At 36.2% G+C, this 15,389-nt stretch overlaps 1 pseudogene; it reads right to left on the bottom strand.

Moving 5' to 3' along the window:
* Positions 1-15,389, bottom strand: part of LOC111174916 (ubiquitin-conjugating enzyme E2 J2 pseudogene) — a 57,518-nt pseudogene that overhangs the window by 23,070 nt on the left and 19,059 nt on the right.

Raw genomic sequence — 15,389 nt, 5'->3', positions numbered from 1 at the left:
CCAAATATTAAAAGCTATTCTAGACCCCAGTGATCTCTCAGAAAAAATACATTTTTGGATAATTGATAACCTGTGAGACTGAGGAAAGAGAGAAGCTAATGTATATGTATGAAAAATGAAAAATAAATTGAGGTTTTAGTGACATAAGCAGTCCTAGCATTAATGGGAAATTAGTTTACTGTAAATTAGGTGATTTTCAGTGATGGAAATTAACTCTGAATTATTCAGAAAATGAATGTAAGGTTTTAAACCTACTTTTAGATTGTGTAATTAGCGCTGGAAGACTTTTACAGCTTCCTGTTATTCATGCAAACTAGATATGATGTAGGTGCACTATTTCAAACTACGTATCTTTGATCCAAAATGATACTTTTCATGTCCCCCCCATATCAAGGTTAGATAGTACCATTAAAGTTTGATTTACTACAAAAATCTTGTTTTCTTTACTTAATTACTTTATACTGAATTCAGAGTTTTTATAATTTATTTTAGTTAAAATAATACTGTTTTAAGAGACAATATGACTAATTAATACACTGATCTTTCAACAGGTCCTGTATAATGGGTAACGTAAGAAAGAAAAGGCTAGTAGCGCAAAATGAATATTGAAATAAAGGCATGGAATTGTTGAATTTATGAATCAGGAAGAATTAATTATCACTTTTTTCAAGTGCTCAGTTGAAATGATGTGGATTGAGTTCATGGTCTTTACTATTATTTGTCCAAAGTCTCAGGGAATTACAGGGAGGCAGTTTAGCAGAGAGTGACAGAGGAATGGCTTTGAAAGCAAGTGGGACCAAGTCTGGACATTGTAATTTATATCTGGGAGTACCAAGCAACTTGACTTATGTATGATATAAATCATTATATGTCATTTAAATAGTCATTTAAATATTATACATAATTTGGAGAAACCTTCAAGATGGCAGAGAAGTAAGATGTGGAGATCACCTTCCTCCCCACAAATACATCAAAAATACATCTACATGTGGAACAACTCCTACAGAATACCTACTGAAAGCTGGAAGAAGACCTCTGAGTTCCCAAAAGCCAAGAAACTCCCGATGTACCTGGGTAGGGCAAAAGAAAAAAGAAAAAACAGAGACAAGAGAATACAGATGGGACCTGCACCTCTGGGAGGGAGCTGTGAAGGAGGAAAAGTTTCCACACACTAGGAAGACCCTTCACTGATGGGGACAGGGGGTAGGCAGAGGGGAAACTACAGAACCACGGAGGAGAGCACAGCAACAGGGGTGCAGAGGGCAAAGTGGAGAGATTCCCGCACAGAGGATCAGTGCCAACCAGCACTCACCAACCTGAGAGGTTTGTCTGCTCACCCACTGTGGTGGATGGAGGCTGGGAGCTGAGGCTTGAGCTTCAGAGTTCAGACCCCAGGGAGAGGACTGGGGTTGGCTGCATGAACACAGCCTGAAGGGGGCTAGTGCGCCACAGCTAGCTGGGAGGGAGTCAGGGAAAAAGTCTAGACCTGCTGAGGAGGTGAGAGACCATTGTTTTGGGGTGCACGAGGAGAGGGGATTCCTGCTCCATGTGTCCACAGAAGGCAGAGCACCGCCTAAGCGAGCTCCAGAGATGGGTGCAAGCCATGGCTATCAGCTTGGACCCCCAGAGACTGGCATGAAATGCTAACGGTGACACTGCTGCCACCAAGAATCCTGTGTGCAGGCGCAGGTCGCTACCCACACCCCCCCGGGAGCCTGTGCAGCCCACCACTGCCAGGGTCCCAAGATCCAGGGACAACTTCCCTGGGAGAATGCACAGTGCGCTTCAGGCTGTTACAATGTTAGGCTTGCCTCTGCTACCATAGGCTCGCCTTGCATTCCAATTATGACTACATTACACCTCCCTCTCCCCGGCCTGAGTGAGCAAGAGCACCCTAATCAGCTGCTGCTTTAACCCCCTCCTGTCTGGGCAGGGAACAGACAACTGAGGGCGGCCTACACACAGAGAAGGGGTCAAAACCAAAGCTGAATCCCAGGAGCTGTGCAAACAAAGAGGAAGGGAAATTTCTCTGTGAAGCCTCAGGAGCAGCATATTAAATCCCCACAATCAACTTGATGAACCTGCATCTGGAGAGTATCTGAATAGACAACGAATGTTCCCAAAATTGAGGCGATGGACTTTGGGAGCACCTGTAGACTTGGGGTTTGCTTTCTGTGTCTGAATTGTTTCTGGTTTTTATGTTTATCTTAGTTTAGGTTTTAGTGCTTGTTATCATTGCTGGATTTGTTTACTAGTTTAGTTGCTCTCTTTTTTTAAATTATTATTTTTAATTTTTTATTTTATTTTTAAATTTTATTATTTAAATTTCTTTTATTATTTTTTCCTTTTTTCTCTTTTTGTCAGTGTGTGTGTGTACATTTCTTTGTGTGATTTTGTCTGTTTAGGTTGTGCTTTTACTATTTGCCCTTGGGTTCTGCCTGTTCGTTTTTTTTCTTTTTTGTTGTTGTTTCTTTGTTTTCTTTTTATGGGTGTGTGTATGTTTATTTGTGTGATTTTGTATGTTTAGCTTTGCTTTTACCATTTGTTTTGGGGTTCTATCTGTTCACTTTTTTTTTTTTTTTCCTTTTCTTCTGAGTCGTATGGCTGGCAGGGTCTTGTTTGGCCAGGTGTCAGGCCTGAGCTTCCGAGGTGGGAGGGCTGAGTCCAAGACATTGGACCACCAGAGACCTCCTGGCCCCACGAAATATCAGTCGGCGAGAGCTCTCCCAGAGTTCTCCATCTCAACATGAAGACCCAGCTCCATTCAATGGCCAGCAAGCTCCAGTGCTGGACACCCCATGCCAAACAACTAGCAAGACAGGAACACAACCCCACCCATTAGTAGAGAGGCTGCCTAAAGTCATACTATGTTCACAGAGATTGCAAAACACACCACCAGTCGCAGCCCTCCCCACCAGAGGAAAAAGATCCAGCCCCACCAACCAAAACACAGGCACCAGTCCCCTCCACCAGGAAGCCTACACAAGCCGCTGAACCAACCTCACCGACTGGGGACACACCCAAAAATAACAGGAACTATGAACCTGCAGCCTGCAAAAAGGAGAGCCCAAACACAGTAAGTTAAACAAAACGAGAAGACATAGAAATATGCAGCAGATGAAGGAGCAAGGTAAAAACCCACCAGACCAAACAAATGAAGAGGAAATGGGCAGTCTACCTGAAAAGAAGTCAGAGTAATGATAGTAAAGATGACCCAAAATCTTGGAAATAGATTGGAGAAAATACAAGAAACGTTTCACAAGGACCTAGAAAAACTAAAGAACAAATGAACAATGATGAACTATACAATAAATTGAAATTTCTCTAGAAGGGATCAATAGCAGAATAACTGAGGAAGCAGAATGGATAAGTGACCTGAAGATAAAATAGTGGAAATAAGTACCACAGAGCAGAATAAAGAAAAAGAATGAAAACAATTGAGGACAGTCTCAGAGACCTCTCGGACAACATTAAATGCACCAACATTCGAATTATAGGGGTCCAAGAAGAAGAAGAAAAAAATAAAGGGATTGGGAAAATATTTGACGAGATTATAGTTGAAAACTTCCCTAACATGGGAAAGGAAATAGTCAGTGAAGTCCAGGAAGTGCAAGAGTCCCATACAGGATAAATCCAAGGAGAAACATGCCAAGACACATATTCATCAAACTATCAAAAATTATATACAAATAAAAAATAAAAGCAGCAAGAGAAAAGCAATGAATAACATACAAGGGAATCCCCGTAAGGTTAACAGCTGATCTTTCAGCAGAAATTCTGCAAGCCAGAAGGGAGTGGCAACATATTTTAAAGTGATGAAAGGAAAAACCTACAACCAGTACGGATCTTATTCAGATTCTATGGAGAAATTAAAACCTTTACAGACAAGGAAAAGCTAAGAGAATTCAGCACCACCAAACCAGCTTTACAACAAAAGCTAAAGGAACTTCTCTAGGCAGGAAACACAAGAGGAGGAAAAGACCTACATAACAAACCCGACACAAATAAGAAAATAGGAACATACATATCAATAATTATCTTGAATGTAAATGGATTAAATGTTGCAACCAAAAAACACAGACTAGCTGAATGGGTACAAAAACAAGACCTGTATATATGCTGTCTACAAGGGACCCTCTTCAGACCTAGGGACACAAACAGACTGAAAGTGAGGGAATGCAAAAAGATATTCCATGCAAATGGAAATTAAAAGAAAGCTGCAGTAGCAATTCTCATATCAGGCAAAATAGACTTTAAAATAAAGACTATTACAGGACACAGGGAAGGACAATCCATAATGATCAAGGGATCAATCCAAGAAGAAGATATAACAATTGTAAATATTTATGCACCCAACATAGGAGCACCTCAATACATAAGGCAAATGCTAACAGCAAAAAGGGGAAATTGACAGTAACACAATCATAGTAGGGGACTTTAACACCCCACTTTCTCCAATGGAAAGATCATACAAAATGGAAATAAATAAGAAAACAGAAGCTTTAAATGACACATTAGGCCACATGGACTTAATTGATATTTATAGGACATTCCAATGAAAAGCAACAGAATACCTTTCTTCTCAAGTTCTCATGGAACATTATCCAGGATATATCATATCTTGGGTCTCAAATCAAGCCTTGTAAATTTTAAAAAAATTGAAATCATATAAAGTATCTTTTCCAACCATATGCCATGAGACTAGATATCAATTACAAGAAAAAACTGTAAAAACTACAAATCTATGGAGGCTAAACAATATGCTACTGAATAACCAAGAGATCACTGAAGAAATCAAAGAGGAAATCAAAAAATTACCTAGAAACAAATGACAATGAAAACACAGTGTCCCCAAACCTTATGGGATGCCACAGAAGCAGTTCTAAGAGGGAGGTTTATAGCAATACAATCCTACCTCAAGAAACAAGAAATATCTCAAATAAACAACCTAACCTTACACCTAAAGCAATTAGAGAAAGAAAAATAGAAAAGAAAACCACAGTTAGCAGAAGGAAAGAAATCATAAAAATCAGGTCAGCAATAAATGAAAAAGAAATGAAACAGTAGTGAAGATCAATAAAAGTAAAAGCTGGTTCTTTGAGAACATAAACAAAATTGATAAAACTCATCAGGAAATAAAGGGAGAAGGCTCAAATCAACAGAATTAGAAATGAAAAGGGAGAAGTAACAACTGACACTGCAGAAATACAAAGGATCATGAGAGATTACTGCAAGTAACTATATGCTAATAAAATGGACAATCTGAAAGAAATGGAGAAATTCTTAGAAAAGTACAACCTTCCGAGACTGAACCAGGTAGAATTAGAAAATATGAACAGACCAATCACAAGCACTGAAATTGAAACTGTGGTTTAAAATCTTCCAACAAGCAGAAGCCCTGGACTAGATGGCTTCACAGGTGAATTCTATCAAACCTTTAGAGAAGAGCTAATGCCTATCCTTCTCAAACTCTTCCAAAATATAGCAGAGGGAGGCACACTCTCATTCTCCGAGGCCATCATCACCCTGATACCAAAACGAGACAAAGATGTCTCGAAAAAAAGAAAACTACAGAACAATATCACTGATGAACATAGTTGCAAAGGCCCTCAACAAAATACCAGCAAACAGAATCCAACAGCACATTAAAAGGATCATACACCATGATCGAGTGGTGTTTATCCCAGGAATGCAAGGATTCTTCAATATATACAGATCAATCAATGTGATATACCATATTAACAGATTGAAGGAGAAAAACCATATAATCATCTCAATTGATGCAGAATAAGCTTTTGACAAAATTCAGCACCATTTATGATAAAAACTCTCCAGAAATTAGGCCTAGAGGGAACCTACCTCAACAAAATAAAGGCCATATATGGCACACACACAGCTAACATTGTTCTCGGTGGTGAAAAGCTGAAACCATTTCTTCTAAAATCAGGAAGAAGACAACATTGCCCACTCTCACCACTATTATTCAACATAGTTTTGGAAGTCTTAGCCACAGCAATCAGAGAAGAAAAAGAAATAAAAGGAATCCAAATCGGAAAAGAAGTAAAACTCACTGTTTGCAGATGACATCATACTATACATAGAGAATCCCAAAGGTGCTACCAGATAAGTACTAGAGCTAATCAATGAATTTGGTAAAGTAGCAGGATACAAAATTAATGCACAGAAACCTCTTGCATCCCTATACACTAATGATGAAAAATCTGGAAGAGAAATTAAGGAAACACTCCCATTTACCATTGCAACAAAAAGAATAAAATACCTAGGAATAGACCTACCTAAGGAGACAGAAAACCTGTATGCAGATAACTATAAGATACTGATGAAAGAAATTAAAGATGATACAAACAGATGGAAAGATATACCATGTTTTGAATTGGAAGAGTCAACATTGTGAAAATGAGTCTACTGCCAAAAGCAATCTACATATTCAATGCAATCCCTATCAAACTACCACTGGCATTTTTTTTTTTTTTTTTTTTTTTTTTTTTGCCGTACGCAGGTCTCTCACTGTTGTGGCCTCTCCCGTTGCGGAGCACAGGCTCCGGATGCGCAGGCTCAGCAGCCACGGCTCACAGGCCTGGCTGCTCCACGGCATGTGGGATCTTCCCGGACCGGGGCACGAACCTGTGTCCCCTGCATCGGCAGGCAGACTCTCAACCACTGCGCCACCAGGGAAACCCCCACTGGCATTTTTCACAGAACCAAAACAAAAAATTTCACAATTTGTATGGAAAGACAAAAGACCCCAAATAACCAAAGCAGTCTTGAGAAAGAAATATGCACCTGGAGAAATCAGGCTCCCTGACTTCAGACTATACTACAAAACTACGGTAATCAAGACAGTATGGTACTGGCACAAAAACAGAAATATAGATCGGTGGAACAGGATAGAAAGCCCACGCACATATGGCCACCTTATTTTTGATAAAGGAGACAAGAATATACAATGGAGAAAAGACAGCCTCTTTAATAAGTGGTGCTGGAAAAACTGGACAGCTACGTGGAAAAGAATGAAATTAGAACACTTCCTAATACCATACACAAAAATAAACTCAAAATGTAATAAAGACTTAAATGTATGGGCAGACACTATAAAAACTTAGAGGAAAACATAGGCAGAACATTCTGTGACATAAATCACAGCAAGATCCTTTTTGACCCACCTCCTACAGAAATGGAAATAAAAACAAAAATAAACAAATGGGACCTAATGAAACTTAAAAGCTTTTGCACAACAAAGGAAACTATAAACAAGATGTAAAGACAACCCTCAGGATGGGAGAAAATATTTGCAAATGAAGCAACTGACAAAGGATTAATCTCCAAAATATAGAAGCAACTCATGCAGCTCAATATCAAAAACAGAAACAACCCAGTCCAAAAAGGGGTGAAAGACCTAAATAGACAGTTCTCCAAAGAAGACTTACAGATTGCCAACAAACACATGAAAGGATGCTCAACATCACTAATTATTAGAGAAATGCAAATCAAAACCACAATGAGGTATCACCTCACACCTGTCAGAATGGCCATCATCAAAAAATCTACAAACAGTAAATGCTGGAGAGGGTGTGGAGAAAAGTGAACCCTCTTGCACTGTTGCTGGGAATGTAAATTGATACATGGAGAACAGTTTGGAGGTTCCTTAAAAACTAAAAATAGAACTACCCTATGACCCAGCAATCCCACTACTGGGCATATACTCTGAGAAACCATAATTCAAATAAAGTCATGTACCACAATGTTCATCGCAGCACTATTTACAATAGCCAGGACATGGAACTAACCTAAATGTCAATCGAGAAATGAGTGGATAATGAAAATATGGCATATGTATACAATGGAATGTTACTCAGCCACAAAAAGAAACAAAATTGAGTTATTTGTAGTGAGGTGAATGGACCTCTAGTCTGTCATACAGAGTGAAGTAAGTCAGAAAGAGAAAAACAAATATCATATGCTCATACATGTTTATGGAATCTAAAAAAAAGTGGTCTGATGAACCTAGGGGCAGGGCAAGAATAAAGTCACAGACATAGAGAATGGACTTGAGGACACGGGGATGGGGAGGGGAAGCTGGATGAAGTGAGAGAGTAGCGTTGACATATATACACTACCAAATGTAAAATAGATAGCTAGTGGGAAGCAGCTGCGTAGCACAGGGAGATCAGCTTGGTGCTTTGTGACCACCTAGAGGGGTGGAATAGGGAGGGTGGGAGGGAGGCGCAAGAGGGAATGTATATGGAGATATATGTATATACATTGCTGATTCAGTTTGTTATAAAGCAGAAACTAACACACCATTGTAAAGCAATTATACTCCAATAAAGATGTTAAAAAAAAATTAATATACATAATTTAAAGCTTTCTGTCGAAATTAAGTGAGATTATAAATGCAAGGTATTTAGGCTGGCACATAGTGTTTAGTATATATTAGTTTTCTTTTATTGATTATTTGCTTACTTTTCTATTATTTGCATGTTAATATATGGCTGATCATATTGGCAAACATTAAAAAGATATTAAGGTTTTCCTTTTACTTTAGTTAATGGCAAGCTCTGTGATACAAAAGAACAGCTTTGCATCATTTTTTAAGAGTTGATTCCTTGAGTATGTCATTGTTTTGGAACATGCTTTCCTTGCCTTAGACTCATTCAGTTTTCTTTTGCTAGAGTATGTATTGCATATTGCCTCCACATTTACTATCTAATGGAGAGATCTGATAGTGCAACTTCAGTACTCAAAAAACTCACCCCAGTTTCTTGGGGCATGTAATTTGAAGTTTAAATGTTTGTTAGATCGAATTTAATTATCTTCCTAACTTGGCCCTCATTTAGCATGCTGTAGATTCTACTACAGCACTCCTGCCCCCAGGTTTTCATAATAAGAAATTTATTTCTTCTCTTAACATATGGACAGTAGAATTTTAGTGTTTGATTTGGGAAGATTTAATTTGTTTAATATAAAAGTGTCAATGAACATGCTCAACAGTAGAGCCTATGAATAAATATCCCTGATTGTTTAGAAAAATGTAATTGTATCATATTTTGTAAGCTGTCGAAATATCAGTTGTTACAAAAAATTTTATCATTTTATTTCATGGGTATTATCCTCTAAAATTATAATGAAAATCCATGCACTTAGTTATTAAATAGTTCTTAATCCCACTCAGAATCTTTCTATAGTTATCATGTAAGGCTGGATTATAACTAAAACAAATTGATTTAATGTGTGATTTAATGTATGTAATATGTCTTCAAAATATTAATATTTAAATCTAAATAATAATTGGCAACTTTGTATCCTAAAGTAGAGCCAATTTTATTAGTCCATAAGGTCTTTAGTTACTTAATTTTGTCAGCCAAGAGAAAGAAATTCATGGTGTCACATAAGTTAAAATGGGAATCTGAGTTTGATATTTACATAACAATCTCTCATTACCGTATCTCCTATAAATTATTGAAATTCCTAAAGATCTGGAAACTATATACTTTCTGAAAATTCTGGAAATTTTTGATATGTGTCATAAAATTACATTTATTCATATCAAAGATCCTATAGTCAGGACAGGATTATGAAAACAAATATCCAATTTATGTTAAAAAACATGAACAATAAAGCACAACTTGCTTGGTGAAAAATAAGTAAATTGATTAGCAGAATTTAAATAAAACACTCTGCCACTGTGCAGAAATGGACTGAAGACAGAAATGGTGTAGAGAGCAAGTGATGGCACAAATATCCAGTGGTAGCCCCTGGAATTTGCACACACAGATAGATTTTGCAGTATGGGAATATATTGTGGAGCCAGTGGGGTGCCCCTAGAGTAGACTATGTGTTGAAAAGAATGAGAGAACCTCAGATGGAGCTTCCAGGGATGGTAATTATGCAAATAGAGATATGAGCCTCTACTCAAATAACTCTCACTATCACAGTAAGTCTAGCAAATAAATATCACTGGATAAGTGAGGTACATCATTATTACAGGTGCATAAATATTTACATATACATACTTTCCCTAATAAATATACATGTAATTTAACTTAAGTATACTTAAGTAAACTTAATTTAACTTAAGTAATTTTAACTTAGTATACTTACTTTAATAATAACTGTACATAGTTTACATCAATTAAATCATCTTGTATCAGATATTAAAATTTATAATATTTAATTTATATGTTGCTTTACAAGCTGACCATTCCTATGTATATTATATACATAAAAATATACAAATAAGTGCATATTTAATATCTAGTATCACAAATATCTTTTTTCCTTCTTCCGAAATCAAAGTGTCAAAATGTGCTCGTTCTGTAAATGTAAGTACCCAAGAATGTATTGTATTCTAAAAATCAGTGATAAATTCTAGAGCTAAACTTTATGAATAATCTATTTCATAGAAGTTATTTCTTCTAGAAGTAACTGGAATTTTTTATCACGGAAAAGCTCTGAGTCAAGCAGCATTATCTGTAAACATCTTTCATTCTCTAAAGAGGAAATTTCTGAAATTTTAAGACCTCATTGTTTGGTATCCTTTTAAAAAGTGTTAGAAATTTTAAAAATAGCTTAGCAATTATTTTAATTTATTGTTCTTTAAATTATGAATGTATTTTCTTTTAAATGTTATTTTCACAGTTCAGTATATGCTGAAAATTGTTCAACAAAGATGGGGAATGGCAGGGTAAAGGAAGAGAGTGCCCTCTCTGTAGCATTCCACCAAAGGCAAAAGAAAGAGAGGGTGTTTTAGTTTAAAAAAAAAATCTTTTGTGGTAGAAACCAACACAATCATCCTTCTATTGTTAGATGTTGAATTGATGACAATTTTCAAGTGTCAGTAAGCATGGACACAAAGTCATCTATAGCCCTCTTTGGTGTTTACAGGTACTATAGTCTCTAGGGACTCCATAACTGCGCCTAAGGCTATTACTTCTTCCATTATGATTTTTCCTTTTTTTATTATGTTTGGGCTTTGACTGAGTTTTCATCAAAGGTCAAAGTATAAGTTTATTGCCTGAAGGCCTGCTTTTTGAGTCCAAAGAAAGTGTCAGCTAAAATAAAGTATCTTCCACTAACATATCCTCTTCTACCCTCAAGTTCACCAGTACTTTTACAATGATACTAAAGGTAAATAAATTCCCTAGATGGGAAGAGTAAAATACAAGGCTAAATTAATTATTCCTATGTTTACAATGATATAATAATTGATTAAAATGATTTTAAACCACTGCCATATGTACAAATCATTACGTGAAGAGCCTTAAGCTCTGTTGCCATAAGAATTTATGTTATTTCCCTTTCAAATATAGTAAATTTTGTTGCAGCATACTGCCTATTATTCAGCTGAGATCAAACCAGATAGTTTTAAAGGCAGGGCTGGTGCAGTTTGATCAAGATAGCAGGGGTACCATCTTCTCTCTCCAGGTTGAGGAAATGCTTCAAATCTAAGTCCACAGAAAAAAAGAAACAAAAGGAACTAAAGTTACAAGCAATGTGCTCATCAATTTCCATACACATTCTCTTTTTTTGTTGTTGTTGTGGTAAGAACACTTAAGATGATATCCACCTTCGTAATAATTTTTAATTGCATGATACAGTATTGTTAACAATAGGCATAATGTACAGCAGATTTCTAGATCTTATTCGTCTTGCATAATTGAAACATACAGTTTAACAGCAACTCAATTTCCCCTTTCTCCATCCCTCCAGCCTCTGGCAACCACCATTCTACTCTCTGATTCTAGGAGTTTGATTATTTTAGACCCTCATATAAGTAGAATCATGCAGTATTTGTCCGTCTGTGACTGGCTTATTTTGCTTAGCATAATGTCCTCAAGGTCCAACCATGTTGTCGCATATGACAGGATTTCCTTTTTTAAGGCTTTATAATATTCCACTGTATGTATAAGTATATACCACATTTTTTATCCGATTATTTGTTGATGGGCATTTAGGTTGTTTCCACATCTTAGCTAACGTGAATAGTGCCTCAGAAAGTGGGACCAGAAACACTTGTTGACTGAGTCAGTCTGCCCAAGATTATCAACTGAGGTTCAGAAATAAGCCAGTATCCTCATGAAAAAATTATCATAAGAAATAAATGTAAGAGAGTAGAGCAGAGAAGCCAGTCAGACAGCTTGGACACCATCAGTTTGGGTAACATAGAGAGGTTGTTCCCTGATGATCATAAAAGCATCCCAGGGAGATAAATGTTTCTGAAAGACTTATAGGCACTATTGTGGGGGCAAGTATGAACAACAAAATCAGTAACAACAACCATAAGCAATCCACATTGCCCAAATTCCTGGAGATTTAGAGAAAACACAAAACTGAAATGAAAAGATCTCAACTAAAATTTTGCTCCGTCTCTTAGTAGCAATGTCATATGAAACATAGGTCTATAACAGTTATAATTATTACATGCTATTATGGATAGTAGTCTATAGTTTGCTAAGTCATGTTCTAGAAGATAGTAAATGAGGAAAACTGTTAGGAGACAAAGTTGGAAAGACATGGTGATAGAATCTTTCTCGAATACTTCAAACTCTTACATATCCTGCTGCCTTCTCCACATTTTCATTTGGATGTATGATAGTCATATCAACTATAACATCTGCAAACTGGAGTTCCAGAACTCCTCCCCAAAACCTGCTCCTTGACAGACTTTCTCAATTATTGATAACCCCACATTTCCAGGTGCTCAGGCCAAAAACCCTGAGGTCCACCGGAATTTAAATGTATGTCCTTAGAAAGATTTCAGCTGATGGCAGATACTTTTTACTTGAAAGTGAAAAATTGTAAGATCTCTTAAGAACTAGGCTGAAAACTGGCACCCTGTCAGACCTGTCTCATTTTAATAGCCCAAGCTGCATACCAAGTTGAACTGCCTTTTTCTAAGGAGGGTCTACATGGTATCATGGCAAAGAGTGGTTGCAGGAAGGTAAATAAGTGAAGATAATAATGCAGTCCACTAAAGGAATAATTTCACTTTCCCCTTATGTACTTGTATTTATTCATGGAACAGGATATACCAAGTGTCCACTCTGTGCCAGATTCATGTATAGGCAGTGGAGAGATATTCTTCCTCCCTTCTTTTATAAAGATATGTTTAGGTGGAAAAGATGAAGAATCAAACAAAAAGTAAGGATAATATAAGAAAAGTACAGTTCATGATGAGTATTATGAAAAAATAGGAAGGGTATTGTGATTTGTTTAGCCAGGTAGGTGACATTTAAGTTGCGATGTATAAAGAGAGGATGTATAAGAAAGACCCAGAGATAATTTGAGGCAGAACAGTGCAAGTATGTGTATACTTGTATACATGTATGTCTGTGTATGTATTGGTTAAAGCATAGGTTATGGAATGAAATACTGAATTCAGATTCTAACCCCAACTCGCCAAATGTGTGACATGGGGAATTTATTTCAGCTCTTTGTTGATGCCGTAACAGATACATAATAAAATAACACTGAGAGCAGACACCTACTTGGGCAGGAAAGGACAACTTCAAATGAATTTTTAAAATGATAATAGGCTTAAACATTCAGAATTTGTACTTTATACATTACAATAATGTTAACATATTGAATACTTATTTACATGAAAATTTACTTTATACATTATAAATAACAATAACTAACATTTTTGAATATTTGTTTTATATTATATTCTTCCCATGATTTACTGATTTAATATCCAGGTCATCTGTTTGAGAAAAGTGTGATTATTATCTTTATTCTGTAGTTGAGAAAACAGATTTAAAGATGCTGTTTGCCTGCAGAAACAAGGCTAAGACAGTTGAAACTGGAATTTATGTCTGTTCAGTCTGAGTCTAAAACTGAATGCTTAACTACTGTAGTCAGTGCCATTGTGCAATGTGTTAGAACATTTTAAAACCCTTTTGTATTTGTGTTAACACAAGTAGCAGGTAAATTTAAAAAGAAAACCATACAGAATCATTGTTCTTAGTTTTGTTTCTCCACATTTAAAATATTCCCTTAGACACCCCCACTTCCATTTCCCTACTCAGAGGTAGCAACCCATAACAGCTCAGTGTATACCTTTAAAATTTTTTAATTTTTAAGACTTTATTTTTAAAGCAGTTTTAGGTTTACTATAAAATTGAGAGTAAGGTACAGAGATTTACCATATACCTCCTTCCCCCACACATGCAAAGCTTCCTGTTACCAGCATCACTCACCAGAAAGGTACATTTTTTACCAAGGAATAATCCCATATTGGCACATCATAATCACCCAAAGTCCATATTTTCCCAAAGTCAGGGTTCACTCTTGGTGTTGTATAGTCTAAGGGTTTGGGTAAGTGTAAAATGACATATACTTTTCATTATAATATCATACAGGGTATTTTCACTGCCCTAAAGCACATCTGTGCTCTGCCTATTCATCCATCCCCCAACCGCTGGCAACCACTGATCTTTTTATTGTCTCCTCCATAGTTTTGCCTTTCCTAGATGATGATCTACAGTAACTTCAACAAGGCTAACAGAGTGGCAATCGCTTTTCCTGCTAAAAACTTCTTAATTCTCAATTTTCTATCCAGTTAAAAATATAAGTGCTGATCCTATTACCCAATTTTAGAGTTACCAACTCACAATTATTCTTTTCTATCTATAATGCCATTTTCTGCCTGACAATTTCCTACTGATAGCAATCTGCCATTTATTATTTTGAACACTTATTAGTATTGCCGTATTCGTAGGCCTTTCTTCCGTTTTTTTCTGATTCCTGTTTCTTCCACAGATGGTACCCTTGCCACAGATGTGATCATTTTATTTCTACGATTAATGTTTTTTGATGATATCCACTTTTAAGTGCTTACTGGTCAGCAAACAAATAAAACACCCTAATATATGATACATGACTCCCAAACTTTCTTTCCTGAAAATTCATACCGTGTATTTTCTAGTTTAACACTAAAATCAATTGCTGTTAATTGTCCTAGTGAATTATTACACACATCAAATTCTTTTATCCTTCCAACCATTTATACATCTTGTTAGAAATTAACCTTTTAAAAATGAGTGTATATTTGTGATTTTATTTACTAGATGTCAAGATTTTTCTATCAATAAAATATTTTTTGTAAAATTGAGCTTTTTCCTAATATTATTGAACATCTTCAACAGAGGCTTCAAATTACCTGGCTCACATTTCAAGTCAAGTTTTGTTTAGATATTTTCATTTGTATGAATATTATCACAATTTTGCTCTGCTTTGCATTCTATTATTTCAATAAATAATGGAGCTATCTAAGGGGATGATTAACAACATTTATTTAAGAGTAAATGTCATGGCATTAACTAAACTATACCTTCTCGAAACTCTTTGAATGGCTGCGTTAATAT

This window comes from Delphinapterus leucas, chromosome 4, assembly GCF_059928025.1.
Source record: "Delphinapterus leucas isolate spDelLeu-1000000601 "Yukka" chromosome 4, BTC_Dleu_Yukka2, whole genome shotgun sequence".
Lineage (NCBI taxonomy): Eukaryota > Metazoa > Chordata > Mammalia > Artiodactyla > Monodontidae > Delphinapterus > Delphinapterus leucas.
Note: the sequence above shows the minus strand (reverse complement) of the source record. Positions and strands in the feature narration are given on the sequence as shown.